The following is a 21,580-nucleotide window of genomic DNA, read 5'->3' on the forward strand; positions in this document are numbered from 1 at the left end:
TGAGGATTGGCTGAACTCGGCAGCCTGACCATGCCGGCCAGCCCTCCCCATGTGTGCCTGGGTTGAGGTCAATATAAACAGCGCTCCAGGCAGCAAGAGCCCCTGCAGCTGTGCCTGACGCCATATTCTCTGCCCCATCAGCAGTCTCGGGGCTGTGCGGGTGGGAGGGAGTGTGGGGCCACGGCTTTGTGGGTGGCCCAGTGTGAGTGGGGCTCTGCTGGACTTTCTGCAGGAGTTGCCAGGCTGCCACCTGCTAAAGAAGAGGATGTGTCACCCATACCTTCCGCTGGAATTTCTCTCTGGGCAGAGGTGAGGAAGGAAAAAAGCAGTGGGGGCCGGGACAGGAGGGGTGTCTCAGGCAGGGAAATGGAAAGCTTCCAGTAAAACGCCCGGGGCCATGACCATCCTGGCTGGCCTGCAGGCACCAAGTTGGCCTGCATGCTGTCGCTGGTGTGGCTCCACGGCCCTTCCTCTAGGCTTTCAAGTCCTTGTACATATTCAGGTGTTTTACCTGGGAAGGGTGGGAACGGTCCAGCAGCAGCTGGCCTGGGGCTCAGCTCACGTTTACTCACAGACGCCTCGGCACGGTCCCCTAGCTTTGCAATGAGGACACTCCTCGCGGGGGTTGGGGGGGCGCTGCTGGCTGTATGGGAGATGATTCCCCACCTCTGACCAATTTCAGAATTGTTTACCGCTGGAACAAGTTCCCTGATAGGGTTTTCCATTGTATAACTGGTGGGTTCAGGTTTTTTTTTTTTTTTTTTGGTTCAAGTTAGATTTTATTCCTCTTTTATGTATTTATAGATATAAGCATGGAAACAATTCATTCATATAAATACATCTGTGTGAAGGGAAGACATTTTTTCTGTTTCATTTTTAAATTTTATTTTTAAAAATTTTGAAATTTAATTTTATTTTTTTATACAGCAGGTTATTATTAGTTATCTATTTTATGCATATACTTTTATACAGATCAATCCCAATCACCCAACTCATCCCACCACCACCACCCCATGTCTTCCCCCACTTGGTGTCCATACGTTTGTTCTCTACCTCTGTGTCTCTATTTCTGCCCTGCAAACTGGTTCATCTGTACCATTTTTCTAGGTTCCACATATATGCATTAATATCCAATATTTGTTTTTCTCTTTCTGACTTACTTCACTCTGTATGACAGTCTCGAGATCCATCGACATCTCTACAAATGACCCAGTTTCATTCCTTTTTATGGCTGAGTAATATTCCATTTTATATATGTACCACATCTTTATCCATTCGTCTGTCTGTGGGCACTTAGGTTGCTTCCATTACCTGGCTATCGTAAATAGTGGCTGCAATGAACATTGTGGTGAATGTGTCTTTTTGATTTATGGTTTTCTCTGGGTATATGCCCAGAAGTGGGATTGCTGGATCATATGGTAATTCTATTTTTAGTTTTTTAAGGAGCCTCCATACTGTTCTCCATAGTGACTGTATCCATTTTCATTCCCACCAAGAGTGGAAGAGGGTTCCTTTTGTCCACACCCTCGGCAGAATTTGTTGTTTGTAGATTTTCTGATGATGCCGATTCTAACAGGTGTGAGGTGATACCTCATTGTAGTTTTGATTTGCATTTCTGTAATAATTAGTGATGTTGAGCAGCTTTTCATGTGCGTCTTGACCATCTCTGTGTCTTCTTTGAAGAAACGTCTATTTAGATCTTCTGCCCAGTTTTGTATTGGGTTGTTTGTTTTTTTTTAATATTAAGCTGCATGAGCTGTTTATATATATTGGAGATTAAACCTTTGTCCATTGATTCGTTTGCAAATATTTTCGCCCATTCGGAGGTTTGCCTTTTTCCATTCCCGTTTTTTTAATAAAAAAGAAAGAAAAAGAGGCAGAACACTAATGGGCGTAAAATATGCCTCTTGAAACTGTCGTTTTGAAATATGGACGTCTTTTGAATTTTTTGGTCGATATATGACCCCAGGATTTGTTTTCAGGGCAGGTGTCATTTACAGGCCTGCAATGATTTTGAATATCAACTGACCTTTAGCGCTGGGGTTAAAGCTGCTGTTGTGTGAAACGGCCACAAGGTGGCAGCAGTTCTCCCTTACCAAATCTGGTTACTAGGAGAACAGAGCCTCAATGGAAGTCGTGTTCTAGGTTGTCATTTAGAATGGAATGTGCCAGGAGAAAGCCCCTTAAGTTTGTCTCACTACTTGTTCGTTTTTTAAATTTAATTTTTTATTTTTTATCACAGCAAGTTTGATTCCAATGTTTGGCTTGCTGTAGGTGTGCAAGATGTGGTTCCTTTACACATATACATATGTCTGTTCTTCCTGGGATCCTTTTCCCATGTACGTTATGACGGAATGTTGAGTAGTCTTCTCGTGGTATTCCGTAGGTCTTTGGTGATTATATATTTCACCTGTGTTTGTATATGTCTGTTAAACCCAATATCCTAATGGATCCAATCCTCACACCTTTCCATTGGTGAGCCATAAGTTTGTTTAATGAATCTGTCATTGCCCTTCCCTGTGCAAATATCTGAACTGGTATCAATGTTTAGGTAACACCTATAAGTGATATCATACGATATGTGTCTGTCTCTTTCTGACTTACTACAAGTCACGTGATTACCTCTAGTCTCATCTACGGTTCTGCAAATGGCATTGCGTCCTTTTAATCCTTGGCTAATATTCTGTCTGTACATGTACCAGTTCTTCTTTGTCCACTCATCTGTTGCTGGACTTTTTGGTTGTTTCCATGTCATGGCTACTGTAATGCTGCGGCAATGCACATTTGCCTGCCTCTGTCTTTCCAATTCTGACTTCTTAGTTTATAGACCCAGGAGTGGCCCTCCTGAATCATATTGTAGCAAAATGTTTACCTTGTAGATGCACCTCCATTCTGTTCTCATTAGTGGCTCTTACCAGGTTACGTCCCACTTAAAGTTGACGGTATGCAGTTCTCCACAACACCTTCAGCATTTTTTGTTTGTAGTTTTATGTGCTGAAGTTTATTCTGAGTATTGTGAGCTGATACCACTTTGTGGTTGGATTTGCATGTGTCTCATAATCCCTTGAAATTGAGCTTTCTGGCATGTCCTTTTTTTCTTCAAACTGTGAGTGCAGCTTACCTCTTCAAACTGTTTTCGTGAAGTATGTGTGACATTTAGAGATATTTTGGCCGTTACCTCCCTTAAGACATTTTGAGGGCACGTTTCATTTACAGCCCTCCAGTACTGGTGCATATGAAGTGACCCTTAGCACAGGTTTTAAAGCTGCTGTTGCAGGTAACGACCAGAGGGCGGCAGCATTTCTGCTTTTCCCAATCTGGTAACTAGGGAAACAGACCATCCTGGTAGTGGTGTTCCTCAGTTATATATTAGAGTGGAATGTGCCCACCAAAGCCAATGTCTCCTTACTTATGTTTGTTTTATAAATTGAATTTATATTTTTTTATTGGAGTCATATTCCATTGTGTACATGGACCACTTCTTCTTTGTGCATTCCTGGGTTGATGGAGATTTTTGTAGCTTCCAAGTGTTGGCTATGGTAAATATTTCTGGAGTACAGGATTGCCAGCCGGTGTCCTTTTTTTTTTTGCGGTACATGGACCTCTCACTGCCGTGGACTCTCCCATTGCAGGACACAGGCTCCGGATGCGCAGTCCCAGCAGCCATAGCTCACGGGACCAGCCGCTCCATGGCATGTGGCATCTTCCCGACCCGGTGCATGAACCCGTGTCCCCTGCATTGGCAGGCGGACTCTCAACCACTGCGCCACCAGTGAGGCCCAGCCTGTGTCCTTTTGATTCTCATCCCCTCAGGTGAAAGGCCCAGCAGTGGGTATGCTTGATTGAATGGTAGCTCAGTATTTACCTTTACAAGGCACCTCATTTTTGTTTTCATTACTGGCTCTTACCATGTCCCACGTTGAACCAAGGGTAGGCATTTCTCCAAAACCCCTTCAGCATTTATTGTTTGCAGAATTTTTGCCGCTGGCCATTGTGACTGGTGTGAGCAGATAGGTTTTTGTAATTTGGATTTGCATATCTTTAATTATTCTTAATGTTCAGCATTTTTCCATGCCATTTTAAATTTCTGGTACAGAAAAACAGAAAAAAACGGAGAGTACAATTAACCTCTTGAAATTGTCTTCTTGGATGGTTGCCCTCTTTTGAATTTTTTGGTCAATTTTCGACCCCAGGATTGTTTTTGAGGGCAGGTGTCATCTACAGGCTGAAATGAGTGTGAATATTTAGTGACCATTAGCACTGGGTTTAAAGCTGCTGTTGTGGGAAACGGCCACAAGGCGGCAGCATTTCTCCATTCCCAAATATGGTTACCAGGGCAGCAGAGCATTTGTGGGACGAATGGAATACAGAAGAAGGCACCATTGAAGTCTAACACAGAATACCATGTCCTGGTGGATGGTAGAATGACCAGCAGGGTGTAGGAATTAGGAACTACTGGATGTATATCCTTGGTGGCTTCACTGACTGTCCTGACATCCTTTACCAGGTCCCCAGCAGCCCACGGGGCTCTCGTGGTCAGGCCACTCCCAGGATATGGAGCTCACCTGTGCAACTACCCAGCAGCCCATGGGGCTCTCGTGGTCAGGCCCCTCCCAGGATACGGAGCTCCCCTGGACAGGTACCCCTGCAGGGCTGGGCACACAGGAACCGTGCACATAGCCCTCATTTCAGAGCACCCCAGATCTCCTGTCACTCAGAGCTGACACAGAGCACCTCCGAGCGGGACTTGAACTAACAAACAGCAGCTCCGACAGGTCTGTGACCCTGTGCATCACTCTGTGCAGCCTCCCTCTGCCTGGTCTTCCAGAGACTTCCACTGCAGCCGGGGCACCAGGCCTGTGTCTCCACCCATCACCCCTCCTCTCCCTGACTCCTGGCTTCCTCTCATTAGGAGAGGGTCTTCTTGAAGTTGTCTCCCACTCATGGGCCAGATAAAATGTTTAGAAAACAAGCCGGAGCTGCAGCCCCTTGACTATCCTGACTCTCAGGAGCCCACACCTGTTCCTTGGACCTGGCCGGTTCAGCGAGGTCCATTTTCTGCAATGTGAGATCCTGAGGGGTGAGGATTGGCTGAACTCGGCAGCCTGACCATGCCGGCCAGCCCTCCCCATGTGTGCCTGGTTTGAGGTCAATATAAACAGCGCTCCAGGCAGCAAGAGCCCCTGCAGCTGTGCCTGACGCCATATTCTCTGCCCCATCAGCAGTCTCGGGGCTGTGCGGGTGGGAGGGAGTGTGGGGCCACGGCTTTGTGGGTGGCCCGGTGTGAGTGGGGCTCTGCTGGACTTTCTGCAGGAGTTGCCAGGCTGCCACCTGCTAAAGAAGAGGATGTGTCACCCATACCTTCCGCTGGAATTTCTCTCTGGGCAGAGGTGAGGAAGGAAAAAAGCAGTGGGGGCCGGGACAGGAGGGGTGTCTCAGGCAGGGAAATGGAAAGCTTCCAGTAAAACGCCCGGGGCCATGACCATCCTGGCTGGCCTGCAGGCACCAAGTTGGCCTGCATGCTGTCGCTGGTGTGGCTCCACGGCCCTTCCTCTAGGCTTTCAAGTCCTTGTACATATTCAGGTGTTTTACCTGGGAAGGGTGGGAACGGTCCAGCAGCAGCTGGCCTGGGGCTCAGCTCACGTTTACTCACAGACGCCTCGGCACAGTCCCCTAGCTTTGCAATGAGGACACTCCTCGCGGGGGTTGGGGGGGCGCTGCTGGCTCTATGGGAGATGATTCCCCACCTCTGACCAATTTCAGAATTGTTTACCGCTGGAACAAGTTCCCTGATAGGGTTTTCCATTGTATAACTGGTGGGTTCATGTTTTTTTTTTTTTTTGGTTCAAGTTAGATTTTATTCCTCTTTTATGTATTTATAGATATAAGCATGGAAACAATTCATTCATATAAATACATCTGTGTGAAGGGAAGACATTTTTTCTGTTTCATTTTTAAATTTTATTTTTAAAAATTTTGAAATTTAATTTTATTTTTTTATACAGCAGGTTATTATTAGTTATCTATTTTATGCATATACTTTTATACAGATCAATCCCAATCACCCAACTCATCCCACCACCACCACCCCATGTCTTCCCCCACTTGGTGTCCATACGTTTGTTCTCTACCTCTGTGTCTCTATTGCTGCCCTGCAAACTGGTTCATCTGTACCATTTTTCTAGGTTCCACATATATGCATTAATATCCAATATTTGTTTTTCTCTTTCTGACTTACTTCACTCTGTATGACAGTCTCGAGATCCATCGACGTCTCTACAAATGACCCAGTTTCATTCCTTTTTATGGCTGAGTAATATTCCATTTTATATATGTACCACATCTTTATCCATTCGTCTGTCTGTGGGCACTTAGGTTGCTTCCATTACCTGGCTATCGTAAATAGTGGCTGCAATGAACATTGTGGTGAATGTGTCTTTTTGATTTATGGTTTTCTCTGGGTATATGCCCAGAAGTGGGATTGCTGGATCATATGGTAATTCTATTTTTAGTTTTTTAAGGAGCCTCCATACTGTTCTCCATAGTGACTGTATCCATTTTCATTCCCACCAAGAGTGGAAGAGGGTTCCTTTTGTCCACACCCTCGGCAGAATTTGTTGTTTGTAGATTTTCTGATGATGCCGATTCTAACAGGTGTGAGGTGATACCTCATTGTAGTTTTGATTTGCATTTCTGTAATAATTAGTGATGTTGAGCAGCTTTTCATGTGCGTCTTGACCATCTCTGTGTCTTCTTTGAAGAAACGTCTATTTAGATCTTCTGCCCAGTTTTGTATTGGGTTGTTTGTTTTTTTTTAATATTAAGCTGCATGAGCTGTTTATATATATTGGAGATTAAACCTTTGTCCATTGATTCGTTTGCAAATATTATCGCCCATTCTGAGGGTTGCCTTTTTCCATTCCCGTTTTTTTTAACAAAAAAGAAAGAAAAAGAGGCAGAACACTAATGGGCGTAAAATATGCCTCTTGAAACTGTCGTTTTGAAATATGGACGTCTTTTGAATTTTTTGGTCGATATATGACCCCAGGATTTGTTTTCAGGGCAGGTGTCATTTACAGGCCTGCAATGATTTTGAATATCCACTGACCATTAGCGCTGGGGTTAAAGCTGCTGTTGTGTGAAACGGCCACAAGGTGGCAGCAGTTCTCCCTTACCAAATCTGGTTACTAGGAGAACAGAGCCTCAATGGAAGTCGTGTTCTAGGTTGTCATTTAGAATGGAATGTGCCAGGAGAAAGCCCCTTAAGTTTGTCTCACTACTTGTTCGTTTTTTAAATTTAATTTTTTATTTTTTATCACAGCAAGTTTGATTCCAATGTTTGGCTTGCTGTAGGTGTGCAAGATGTGGTTCCTTTACACATATACATATGTCTGTTCTTCCTGGGATCCTTTTCCCATGTACGTCATGACGGAATGTTGAGTAGTCTTCTCGTGGTATTCCGTAGGTCTTTGGTGATTATATATTTCACCTGTGTTTGTATATGTCTGTTAACCCCAATATCCTAATGGATCCAATCCTCACACCTTTCCATTGGTGAGCCATAAGTTTGTTTAATGAATCTGTCATTGCCCTTCCCTGTGCAAATATCTGAACTGGTATCAATGTTTAGGTAACACCTATAAGTGATATCATACGATATGTGTCTGTCTCTTTCTGACTTACTACAAGTCACGTGATTACCTCTAGTCTCATCTACGGTTCTGCAAATGGCATTGCGTCCTTTTAATCCTTGGCTAATATTCTGTCTGTACATGTACCAGTTCTTCTTTGTCCACTCATCTGTTGATGGACTTTTTGGTTGTTTCCATGTCATGGCTACTGTAATGCTGCGGCAATGCACATTTGCCTGCCTCTGTCTTTCCAATTCTGACTTCTTAGTTTATAGACCCAGGAGTGGCCCTCCTGAATCATATTGTAGCAAAATGTTTACCTTGTAGATGCACCTCCATTCTGTTCTCATTAGTGGCTCTTACCAGGTTACGTCCCACTTAAAGTTGACGGTATGCAGTTCTCCACAACACCTTCAGCATTTTTTATTTGTAGTTTTATGTGCTGAAGTTTATTCTGAGTATTGTGAGCTGATACCACTTTGTGGTTGGATTTGCATGTGTCTCATAATCCCTTGAAATTGAGCTTTCTGGCATGTCCTTTTTTTCTTCAAACTGTGAGTACAGCTTACCTCTTCAAATTGTTTTCGTGAAGTATGTGTGACATTTAGAGATATTTTGGCCGTTACCTCCCTTAAGACATTTTGAGGGCACGTTTCATTTACAGCCCTCCAGTACTGGTGCATATGAAGTGACCCTTAGCACAGGTTTTAAAGCTGCTGTTGCAGGTAACGACCAGAGGGCGGCAGCATTTCTGCTTTTCCCAATCTGGTAACTAGGGAAACAGACCATCCTGGTAGTGGTGTTCCTCAGTTATATATTAGAGTGGAATGTGCCCACCAAAGCCAATGTCTCCTTACTTATGTTTGTTTTATAAATTGAATTTATATTTTTTTATTGGAGTCATATTCCATTGTGTACATGGACCACTTCTTCTTTGTGCATTCCTGGGTTGATGGAGATTTTCGTAGCTTCCAAGTGTTGGCTATGGTAAATATTTCTGGAGTACAGGATTGCCAGCCGGTGTCTTTTTTTTTTTGCGGTACATGGACCTCTCACTGCCGTGGACTCTCCCATTGCAGGACACAGGCTCCGGATGCACAGTCCCAGCAGCCATAGCTCACGGGACCAGCCGCTCCATGGCATGTGGCATCTTCCCGACCCGGTGCATGAACCCGTGTCCCCTGCATTGGCAGGCGGACTCTCAACCACTGCGCCACCAGTGAGGCCCAGCCTGTGTCCTTTTGATTCTCATCCCCTCAGGTGAAAGGCCCAGCAGTGGGTATGCTTGATTGAATGGTAGCTCTGTATTTACCTTTACAAGGCACCTCATTTTTGTTTTCATTACTGGCTCTTACCATGTCCCACGTTGAACCAAGGGTAGGCATTTCTCCAAAACCCCTTCAGCATTTATTGTTTGCAGAATTTTTGCCGCTGGCCATTCTGACTGGTGTGAGCTGATAGGTTTTTGCAATTTGGATTTGCATATCTTTAATTATTCTTAATGTTCAGCATTTTTCCATGCCATTTTAAATTTCTGGTACAGAAAAACAGAAAAAAACGGAGAGTACAATTAACCTCTTGAAATTGTCTTCTTGGATGGTTGCCCTCTTTTGAATTTTTTGGTCAATTTTCGACCCCAGGATTGTTTTTGAGGGCAGGTGTCATCTACAGGCTGAAATGAGTGTGAATATTTAGTGACCATTAGTACTGGGTTTAAAGCTGCTGTTGTGGGAAACGGCCACAAGGCGGCAGCATTTCTCCATTCCCAAATATGGTTACCAGGGCAGCAGAGCATTTGTGGGACGAATGGAATACAGAAGAAGGCACCATTGAAGTCTAACGCAGAATACCATGTCCTGGTGGATGGTAGAATGACCAGCAGGGTGTAGGAATTAGGAACTACTGGATGTATATCCTTGGTGGCTTCACTGACTGTCCTGACATCCTTTACCAGGTCCTCAGCAGCCCACGGGGCTCTCGTGGTCAGGCCACTCCCAGGATATGGAGCTCACCTGTGCAACTACCCAGCAGCCCATGGGGCTCTCGTGGTCAGGCCCCTCCCAGGATACGGAGCTCCCCTGGACAGGTACCCCTGCAGGGCTGGGCACACAGGAACTGTGCACATAGCCCTCATTTCAGAGCACCCCAGATCTCCTGTCACTCAGAGCTGACACAGAGCACCTCCGAGCGGGACTTGAACTAACAAACAGCAGCTCCGACAGGTCTGTGACCCTGTGCATCACTCTGTGCAGCCTCCCTCTGCCTGGTCTTCCAGAGACTTCCACTGCAGCCGGGGCACCAGGCCTGTGTCTCCACCCATCACCCCTCCTCTCCCTGACTCCTGGCTTCCTCTCATTAGGAGAGGGTCTTCTTGAAGTTGTCTCCCACTCATGGGCCAGATAAAATGTTTAGAAAACAAGCCGGAGCTGCAGTCCCTTGACTATTCTGACTCTCAGGAGCCCACACCTGTTCCTTGGACCTGGCCGGTTCAGCGAGGTCCATTTTCTGCAATGTGAGTTCCTGAGGGGTGAGGATTGGCTGAACTCGGCAGCCTGACCATGCCGGCCAGCCCTCCCCATGTGTGCCTGGGTTGAGGTCAATATAAACAGCGCTCCAGGCAGCAAGAGCCCCTGCAGCTGTGCCTGACGCCATATTCTCTGCCCCATCAGCAGTCTCGGGGCTGTGCGGGTGGGAGGGAGTGTGGGGCCACGGCTTTGTGGGTGGCCCAGTGTGAGTGGGGCTCTGCTGGACTTTCTGCAGGAGTTGCCAGGCTGCCACCTGCTAAAGAAGAGGATGTGTCACCCATACCTTCCGCTGGAATTTCTCTCTGGGCAGAGGTGAGGAAGGAAAAAAGCAGTGGGGGCCGGGACAGGAGGGGTGTCTCAGGCAGGGAAATGGAAAGCTTCCAGTAAAACGCCCGGGGCCATGACCATCCTGGCTGGCCTGCAGGCACCAAGTTGGCCTGCATGCTGTCGCTGGTGTGGCTCCACGGCCCTTCCTCTAGGCTTTCAAGTCCTTGTACATATTCAGGTGTTTTACCTGGGAAGGGTGGGAACGGTCCAGCAGCAGCTGGCCTGGGGCTCAGCTCACGTTTACTCACAGACGCCTCGGCACGGTCCCCTAGCTTTGCAATGAGGACACTCCTCGCGGGGGTTGGGGGGGCGCTGCTGGCTGTATGGGAGATGATTCCCCACCTCTGACCAATTTCAGAATTGTTTACCGCTGGAACAAGTTCCCTGATAGGGTTTTCCATTGTATAACTGGTGGGTTCATGTTTTTTTTTTTTTTTTTTGGTTCAAGTTAGATTTTATTCCTCTTTTATGTATTTATAGATATAAGCATGGAAACAATTCATTCATATAAATACATCTGTGTGAAGGGAAGACATTTTTTCTGTTTCATTTTTAAATTTTATTTTTAAAAATTTTGAAATTTAATTTTATTTTTTTATACAGCAGGTTATTATTAGTTATCTATTTTATGCATATACTTTTATACAGATCAATCCCAATCACCCAACTCATCCCACCACCACCACCCCATGTCTTCCCCCACTTGGTGTCCATACGTTTGTTCTCTACCTCTGTGTCTCTATTTCTGCCCTGCAAACTGGTTCATCTGTACCATTTTTCTAGGTTCCACATATATGCATTAATATCCAATATTTGTTTTTCTCTTTCTGACTTACTTCACTCTGTATGACAGTCTCGAGATCCATCGACGTCTCTACAAATGACCCAGTTTCATTCCTTTTTATGGCTGAGTAATATTCCATTTTATATATGTACCACATCTTTATCCATTCGTCTGTCTGTGGGCACTTAGGTTGCTTCCATTACCTGGCTATCGTAAATAGTGGCTGCAATGAACATTGTGGTGAATGTGTCTTTTTGATTTATGGTTTTCTCTGGGTATATGCCCAGAAGTGGGATTGCTGGATCATATGGTAATTCTATTTTTAGTTTTTTAAGGAGCCTCCATACTGTTCTCCATAGTGACTGTATCCATTTTCATTCCCACCAAGAGTGGAAGAGGGTTCCTTTTGTCCACACCCTCGGCAGAATTTGTTGTTTGTAGATTTTCTGATGATGCCGATTCTAACAGGTGTGAGGTGATACCTCATTGTAGTTTTGATTTGCATTTCTGTAATAATTAGTGATGTTGAGCAGCTTTTCATGTGCGTCTTGACCATCTCTGTGTCTTCTTTGAAGAAACGTCTATTTAGATCTTCTGCCCAGTTTTGTATTGGGTTGTTTGTTTTTTTTTAATATTAAGCTGCATGAGCTGTTTATATATATTGGAGATTAAACCTTTGTCCATTGATTCGTTTGCAAATATTTTCGCCCATTCGGAGGTTTGCCTTTTTCCATTCCCGTTTTTTTAATAAAAAAGAAAGAAAAAGAGGCAGAACACTAATGGGCGTAAAATATGCCTCTTGAAACTGTCGTTTTGAAATATGGACGTCTTTTGAATTTTTTGGTCGATATATGACCCCAGGATTTGTTTTCAGGGCAGGTGTCATTTACAGGCCTGCAATGATTTTGAATATCCACTGACCATTAGCGCTGGGGTTAAATCTGCTGTTGTGTGAAACGGCCACAAGGTGGCAGCAGTTCTCCCTTACCAAATCTGGTTACTAGGAGAACAGAGCCTCAATGGAAGTCGTGTTCTAGGTTGTCATTTAGAATGGAATGTGCCAGGAGAAAGCCCCTTAAGTTTGTCTCACTACTTGTTCGTTTTTTAAATTTAATTTTTTATTTTTTATCACAGCAAATTTGATTCCAATGTTTGGCTTGCTGTAGGTGTGCAAGATGTGGTTACTTTACACATATACATATGTCTGTTCTTCCTGGGATCCTTTTCCCATGTACGTCATGACGGAATGTTGAGTAGTCTTCTCGTGGTATTCCGTAGGTCTTTGGTGATTATATATTTCACCTGTGTTTGTATATGTCTGTTAACCCCAATATCCTAATGGATCCAATCCTCACACCTTTCCATTGGTGAGCCATAAGTTTGTTTAATGAATCTGTCATTGCCCTTCCCTGTGCAAATATCTGAACTGGTATCAATGTTTAGGTAACACCTATAAGTGATATCATACGATATGTGTCTGTCTCTTTCTGACTTACTACAAGTCACGTGATTACCTCTAGACTCATCTACGGTTCTGCAAATGGCATTGCGTCCTTTTAATCCTTGGCTAATATTCTGTCTGTACACGTACCAGTTCTTCTTTGTCCACTCATCTGTTGATGGACTCTTTGGTTGTTTCCATGTCATGGCTATTGTAATGCTGCGGCAATGCACATTTGCCTGCCTCTGTCTTTCCAATTCTGACTTCTTAGTTTATAGACCCAGGAGTGGCCCTCCTGAATCATATTGTAGCAAAATGTTTACCTTGTAGATGCACCTCCAATCTGTTCTCATTAGTGGCTCTTACCAGGTTACGTCTCACTTAAAGTTGACGGTATGCAGTTCTCCACAACACCTTCAGCATTTTGTGTTTGTAGTTTTATGTGCTGAAGTTTATTCTGAGTATTGTGAGCTGATACCACTTTGTGGTTGGATTTGCATGTGTCTCATAATCCCTTGAAATTGAGCTTTCTGGCATGTCCTTTTTTTCTTCAAACTGTGAGTATAGCTTATGTCTTCAAATTGTTTTCGTGAAGTATGTGTGACATTTAGAGATATTTTGGCCGTTACCTCCCTTAAGACATTTTGAGGGCACATTTCATTTACAGCCCTCCAGTACTGGTGCATATGAAGTGACCCTTAGCACAGGTTTTAAAGCTGCTGTTGCAGGTAACGACCAGAGCGCGGCAGCATTTCTGCTTTTCCCAATCTGGTAACTAGGGAAACAGACCATCCTGGTAGTGGTGTTCCTCAGTTATATATTAGAGTGGAATGTGCCCACCAAAGCCAATGTCTCCTTACTTATGTTTGTTTTATAAATTGAATTTATATTTTTTTATTGGAGTCATATTCCATTGTGTACATGGACCACTTCTTCTTTGTGCATTCCTGGGTTGATGGAGATTTTCGTAGCTTACAAGTGTTGGCTATGGTAAATATATCTGGAGTACAGGATTGCCAGCCGGTGTCCTTTTTTTTTTTGCGGTACTTGGACCTCTCACTGCCGTGGACTCTCCCATTGCAGGACAAAGGCTCCGGATGTGCAGTCCCAGCAGCCATAGCTCACGGGACCAGCCGCTCCATGGCATGTGGCATCTTCCCGACCCGGTGCATGAACCCGTGTCCCCTGCATTGGCAGGCGGACTCTCAACCACTGCGCCACCAGTGAGGCCCAGCCTGTGTCCTTTTGATTCTCATCCCCTCAGGTGAAAGGCCCAGCAGCGGGTATGCTTGATTGAATGGTAGCTCAGTATTTACCTTTACAAGGCACCTCATTTTTGTTTTCATTACTGGCTCTTACCATGTCCCACGTTGAACCAAGGGTAGGCATTTCTCCAAAACCCCTTCAGCATTTATTGTTTGCAGAATTTGTGCCGCTGGCCATTCTGACTGGTGTGAGCTGATAGGTTTTTGCAATTTGGATTTGCATATCTTTAATTATTCTTAATGTTCAGCATTTTTCCATGCCATTTTAAATTTCTGGTACAGAAAAACAGAAAAAAACGGAGAGTACAATTAACCTCTTGAAATTGTCTTCTTGGATGGTTGCCCTCTTTTGCATTTTTTGGTCAATTTTCGACCCCAGGATTGTTTTTGAGGGCAGGTGTCATCTACAGGCTGAAATGAGTGTGAATATTTAGTGACCATTAGCACTGGGTTTAAAGCTGCTGTTGTGGGAAACGGCCACAAGGCGGCAGCATTTCTCCATTCCCAAATATGGTTACCAGGGCAGCAGAGCATTTGTGGGACGAATGGAATACAGAAGAAGGCACCATTGAAGTCCAACACAGAATACCATGTCGTGGTGGATGGTAGAATGACCAGCAGGGTGTAGGAATTAGGAACTACTGGATGTATATCCTTGGTGGCTTCACTGACTGTCCTGACATCCTTTACCAGGTCCCCAGCAGCCCACGGGGCTCTCGTGGTCAGGCCACTCCCAGGATATGGAGCTCACCTGTGCAACTACCCAGCAGCCCATGGGGCTCTCGTGGTCAGGCCCCTCCCAGGATACGGAGCTCCCCTGGACAGGTACCCCTGCAGGGCTGGGCACACAGGAACCGTGCACATAGCCCTCATTTCAGAGCACCCCAGATCTCCTGTCACTCAGAGCTGACACAGAGCACCTCCGAGCAGGACTTGAACTAACAAACAGCAGCTCCGACAGGTCTGTGACCCTGTGCATCACTCTGTGCAGCCTCCCTCTGCCTGGTCTTCCAGAGACTTCCACTGCAGCCGGGGCACCAGGCCTGTGTCTCCACCCATCACCCCTCCTCTCCCTGACTCCTGGCTTCCTCTCATTAGGAGAGGGTCTTCTTGAAGTTGTCTCCCACTCATGGGCCAGATAAAATGTTTAGAAAACAAGCCGGAGCTGCAGCCCCTTGACTATTCTGACTCTCAGGAGCCCACACCTGTTCCTTGGACCTGGCCGGTTCAGCGAGGTCCATTTTCTGCAATGTGAGTTCCTGAGGGGTGAGGATTGGCTGAACTCGGCAGCCTGACCATGCCGGCCAGCCCTCCCCATGTGTGCCTGGGTTGAGGTCAATATAAACAGCGCTCCAGGCAGCAAGAGCCCCTGCAGCTGTGCCTGACGCCATATTCTCTGCCCCATCAGCAGTCTCGGGGCTGTGCGGGTGGGAGGGAGTGTGGGGCCACGGCTTTGTGGGTGGCCCAGTGTGAGTGGGGCTCTGCTGGACTTTCTGCAGGAGTTGCCAGGCTGCCACCTGCTAAAGAAGAGGATGTGTCACCCATACCTTCCGCTGGAATTTCTCTCTGGGCAGAGGTGAGGAAGGAAAAAAGCAGTGGGGGCCGGGACAGGAGGGGTGTCTCAGGCAGGGAAATGGAAAGCTTCCAGTAAAACGCCCGGGGCCATGACCATCCTGGCTGGCCTGCAGGCACCAAGTTGGCCTGCATGCTGTCGCTGGTGTGGCTCCACGGCCCTTCCTCTAGGCTTTCAAGTCCTTGTACATATTCAGGTGTTTTACCTGGGAAGGGTGGGAACGGTCCAGCAGCAGCTGGCCTGGGGCTCAGCTCACGTTTACTCACAGACGCCTCGGCACGGTCCCCTAGCTTTGCAATGAGGACACTCCTCGCGGGGGTTGGGGGGGCGCTGCTGGCTGTATGGGAGATGATTCCCCACCTCTGACCAATTTCAGAATTGTTTACCGCTGGAACAAGTTCCCTGATAGGGTTTTCCATTGTATAACTGGTGGGTTCATGTTTTTTTTTTTTTTTTGGTTCAAGTTAGATTTTATTCCTCTTTTATGTATTTATAGATATAAGCATGGAAACAATTCATTCATATAAATACATCTGTGTGAAGGGAAGACATTTTTTCTGTTTCATTTTTAAATTTTATTTTTAAAAATTTTGAAATTTAATTTTATTTTTTTATACAGCAGGTTATTATTAGTTATCTATTTTATGCATATACTTTTATACAGATCAATCCCAATCACCCAACTCATCCCACCACCACCACCCCATGTCTTCCCCCACTTGGTGTCCATACGTTTGTTCTCTACCTCTGTGTCTCTATTTCTGCCCTGCAAACTGGTTCATCTGTACCATTTTTCTAGGTTCCACATATATGCATTAATATCCAATATTTGTTTTTCTCTTTCTGACTTACTTCACTCTGTATGACAGTCTCGAGATCCATCGACGTCTCTACAAATGACCCAGTTTCATTCCTTTTTATGGCTGAGTAATATTCCATTTTATATATGTACCACATCTTTATCCATTCGTCTGTCTGTGGGCACTTAGGTTGCTTCCATTACCTGGCTATCGTAAATAGTGGCTGCAATGAACATTGTGGTGAATGTGTCTTTTTGATTTAGGGTTTTCTCTGGGTATATGCCCAGAAGTGGGATTGCTGGATCATATGGTAATTCTATTTTTAGTTTTTTAAGGAGCCTCCATACTGTTCTCCATAGTGACTGTATCCATTTTCATTCCCACCAAGAGTGGAAGAGGGTTCCTTTTGTCCACACCCTCCGCAGAATTTGTTGTTTGTAGATTATCTGATGATGCCGATTCTAACAGGTGTGAGGTGATACCTCATTGTAGTTTTGATTTGCATTTCTGTAATAATTAGTGATGTTGAGCAGCTTTTCATGTGCGTCTTGACCATCTCTGTGTCTTCTTTGAAGAAACGTCTATTTAGATCTTCTGCCCAGTTTTGTATTGGGTTGTTTGGTTTTTTTTAATATTAAGCTGCATGAGCTGTTTATATATATTGGAGATTAAACCTTTGTCCATTGATTCGTTTGCAAATATTTTCGCCCATTCGGAGGTTTGCCTTTTTCCATTCCCGTTTTTTTAATAAAAAAGAAAGAAAAAGAGGCAGAACACTAATGGGCGTAAAATATGCCTCTTGAAACTGTCGTTTTGAAATATGGACGTCTTTTGAATTTTTTGGTCGATATATGACCCCAGGATTTGTTTTCAGGGCAGGTGTCATTTACAGGCCTGCAATGATTTTGAATATCAACTGACCTTTAGCGCTGGGGTTAAAGCTGCTGTTGTGTGAAACGGCCACAAGGTGGCAGCAGTTCTCCCTTACCAAATCTGGTTACTAGGAGAACAGAGCCTCAATGGAAGTCGTGTTCTAGGTTGTCATTTAGAATGGAATGTGCCAGGAGAAAGCCCCTTAAGTTTGTCTCACTACTTGTTCGTTTTTTAAATTTAATTTTTTATTTTTTATCACAGCAAGTTTGATTCCAATGTTTGGCTTGCTGTAGGTGTGCAAGATGTGGTTCCTTTACACATATACATATGTCTGTTCTTCCTGGGATCCTTTTCCCATGTACGTTATGACGGAATGTTGAGTAGTCTTCTCGTGGTATTCCGTAGTTCTTTGGTGATTATATATTTCACCTGTGTTTGTATATGTCTGTTAACCCCAATATCCTAATGGATCCAATCCTCACACCTTTCCATTGGTGAGCCATAAGTTTGTTTAATGAATCTGTCATTGCCCTTCCCTGTGCGAATATCTGAACTGGTATCAATGTTTAGGTAACACCTATAAGTGATATCATACGATATGTGTCTGTCTCTTTCTGACTTACTACAAGTCACGTGATTACCTCTAGACTCATCTACGGTTCTGCAAATGGCATTGCGTCCTTTTAATCCTTGGCTAATATTCTGTCTGTACACGTACCAGATCTTCTTTGTCCAATCATCTGTTGATGGACTCTTTGGTTGTTTCCATGTCATGGCTATTGTAATGCTGCGGCAATGCACATTTGCCTGCCTCTGTCTTTCCAATACTGACTTCTTAGTTTATAGACCCAGGAGTGGCCCTCCTGAATCATATTGTAGCAAAATGTTTACCTTGTAGATGCACCTCCATTCTGTTCTCATTAGTGGCTCTTACCAGGTTACGTCCCACTTAAAGTTGACGGTATGCAGTTCTCCACAACACCTTCAGCATTTTTTGTTTGTAGTTTTATGTGCTGAAGTTTATTCTGAGTATTGTGAGCTGATACCACTTTGTGGTTGGATTTGCATGTGTCTCATAATCCCTTGAAATTGAGCTTTCTGGCATGTCCTTTTTTTCTTCAAACTGTGAGTACAGCTTACCTCTTCAAATTGTTTTCGTGAAGTATGTGTGACATTTAGAGATATTTTGGCCGTTACCTCCCTTAAGACATTTTGAGGGCACGTTTCATTTACAGCCCTCCAGTACTGGTGCATATGAAGTGACCCTTAGCACAGGTTTTAAAGCTGCTGTTGCAGGTAACGACCAGAGGGCGGCAGCATTTCTGCTTTTCCCAATCTGGTAACTAGGGAAACAGACCATCCTGGTAGTGGTGTTCCTCAGTTATATATTAGAGTGGAATGTGCCCACCAAAGCCAATGTCTCCTTACTTATGTTTGTTTTATAAATTGAATTTATATTTTTTTATTGGAGTCATATTCCATTGTGTACATGGACCACTTCTTCTTTGTGCATTCCTGGGTTGATGGAGATTTTCATAGCTTCCCACTGTTGGCTATGGTAAATATTTCTGGAGTACAGGATTGCCAGCCGGTGTCTTTTTTTTTTGCGGTACATGGACCTCTCACTGCCGTGGACTCTCCCATTGCAGGACACAGGCTCCGGATGTGCAGTCCCAGGAGCCAGAGCTCACGGGACCAGCCGCTCCATGGCATGTGGCATCTTCCCGACCCAGTGCATGAACCCGTGTCCCCTGCATTGGCAGGCGGACTCTCAACCACTGCGCCACCAGTGAGGCCCAGCCTGTGTCCTTTTGATTCTCATCCCCTCAGGTGAAAGGCCCAGCAGCGGGTATGCTTGATTGAATGGTAGCTCAGTATTTACCTTTACAAGGCACCTCATTTTTGTTTTCATTACTGGCTCTTACCATGTCCCACGTTGAACCAAGGGTAGGCATTTCTCCAAAACCCCTTCAGCATTTATTGTTTGCAGAATTTTTGCCGCTGGCCATTCTGACTGGTGTGAGCTGATAGGTTTTTGTAATTTGGATTTGCATATCTTTAATTATTCTTAATGTTCAGCATTTTTCCATGCCATTTTAAATTTCTGGTACAGAAAAACAGAAAAAAACGGAGAGTACAATTAACCTCTTGAAATTGTCTTCTTGGATGGTTGCCCTCTTTTGCATTTTTTGGTCAATTTTCGACCCCAGGATTGTTTTTGAGGGCAGGTGTCATCTACAGGCTGAAATGAGTGTGAATATTTAGTGACCATTAGCACTGGGTTTAAAGCTGCTGTTGTGGGAAACGGCCACAAGGCGGCAGCATTTCTCCATTCCCAAATATGGTTACCAGGGCAGCAGAGCATTTGTGGGACGAATGGAATACAGAAGAAGGCACCATTGAAGTCTAACGCAGAATACCATGTCCTGGTGGATGGTAGAATGACCAGCAGGGTGTAGGAATTAGGAACTACTGGATGTATATCCTTGGTGGCTTCACTGACTGTCCTGACATCCTTTACCAGGTCCCCAGCAGCCCACGGGGCTCTCGTGGTCAGGCCACTCCCAGGATATGGAGCTCACCTGTGCAACTACCCAGCAGCCCATGGGGCTCTCGTGGTCAGGCCCCTCCCAGGATACGGAGCTCCCCTGGACAGGTACCCCTGCAGGGCTGGGCACACAGGAACCGTGCACATAGCCCTCATTTCAGAGCACCCCAGATCTCCTGTCACTCAGAGCTGACACAGAGCACCTCCGAGCGGGACTTGAACTAACAAACAGCAGCTCCGACAGGTCTGTGACCCTGTGCATCACTCTGTGCAGCCTCCCTCTGCCTGGTCTTCCAGAGACTTCCACTGCAGCCGGGGCACCAGGCCTGTGTCTCCACCCATCACCCCTCCTCTCCCTGACTCCTGGCTTCCTCTCATTAGGAGAGGGTCTTCTTGAAGTTGTCTCCCACTCATGGGCCAGATGAAATCTTTAGAAAACAAGCCGGAGCTGCAGCCCCTTGACTATCCTGACTCTCAGGAGCCCACACCTGTTCCTTGGACCTGGCCGGTTCAGCGAGGTCCATTTTCTGCAATGTGAGTTCCTGAGGGGTGAGGATTGGCTGAACTCGGCAGCCTGACCATGCCGGCCAGCCCTCCCCATGTGTGCCTGGGTTGAGGTCAATATAAACAGCGCTCCAGGCAGCAAGAGCCCCTGCAGCTGTGCCTGACGCCATATTCTCTGCCCCATCAGCAGTCTCGGGGCTGTGCGGGTGGGAGGGAGTGTGGGGCCACGGCTTTGTGGGTGGCCCGGTGTGAGTGGGGCTCTGCTGGACTTTCTGCAGGAGTTGCCAGGCTGCCACCTGCTAAAGAAGAGGATGTGTCACCCATACCTTCCGCTGGAATTTCTCTCTGGGCAGAGGTGAGGAAGGAAAAAAGCAGTGGGGGCCGGGACAGGAGGGGTGTCTCAGGCAGGGAAATGGAAAGCTTCCAGTAAAACGCCCGGGGCCATGACCATCCTGGCTGGCCTGCAGGCACCAAGTTGGCCTGCATGCTGTCGCTGGTGTGGCTCCACGGCCCTTCCTCTAGGCTTTCAAGTCCTTGTACATATTCAGGTGTTTTACCTGGGAAGGGTGGGAACGGTCCAGCAGCAGCTGGCCTGGGGCTCAGCTCACGTTTACTCACAGACGCCTCGGCACGGTCCCCTAGCTTTGCAATGAGGACACTCCTCGCGGGGGTTGGGGGGGCGCTGCTGGCTGTATGGGAGATGATTCCCCACCTCTGACCAATTTCAGAATTGTTTACCGCTGGAACAAGTTCCCTGATAGGGTTTTCCATTGTATAACTGGTGGGTTCATGTTTTTTTTTTTTTTTTGGTTCAAGTTAGATTTTATTCCTCTTTTATGTATTTATAGATATAAGCATGGAAACAATTCATTCATATAAATACATCTGTGTGAAGGGAAGACATTTTTTCTGTTTCATTTTTAAATTTTATTTTTAAAAATTTTGAAATTTAATTTTATTTTTTTATACAGCAGGTTATTATTAGTTATCTATTTTATGCATATACTTTTATACAGATCAATCCCAATCACCCAACTCATCCCACCACCACCACCCCATGTCTTCCCCCACTTGGTGTCCATACGTTTGTTCTCTACCTCTGTGTCTCTATTTCTGCCCTGCAAACTGGTTCATCTGTACCATTTTTCTAGGTTCCACATATATGCATTAATATCCAATATTTGTTTTTCTCTTTCTGACTTACTTCACTCTGTATGACAGTCTCGAGATCCATCGACGTCTCTACAAATGACCCAGTTTCATTCCTTTTTATGGCTGAGTAATATTCCATTTTATATATGTACCACAT

The sequence above is a fragment of the Hyperoodon ampullatus genome, assembly GCF_949752795.1.
Source record: "Hyperoodon ampullatus genome assembly, chromosome: 4".
NCBI classification, from domain to species: domain Eukaryota; kingdom Metazoa; phylum Chordata; class Mammalia; order Artiodactyla; family Ziphiidae; genus Hyperoodon; species Hyperoodon ampullatus.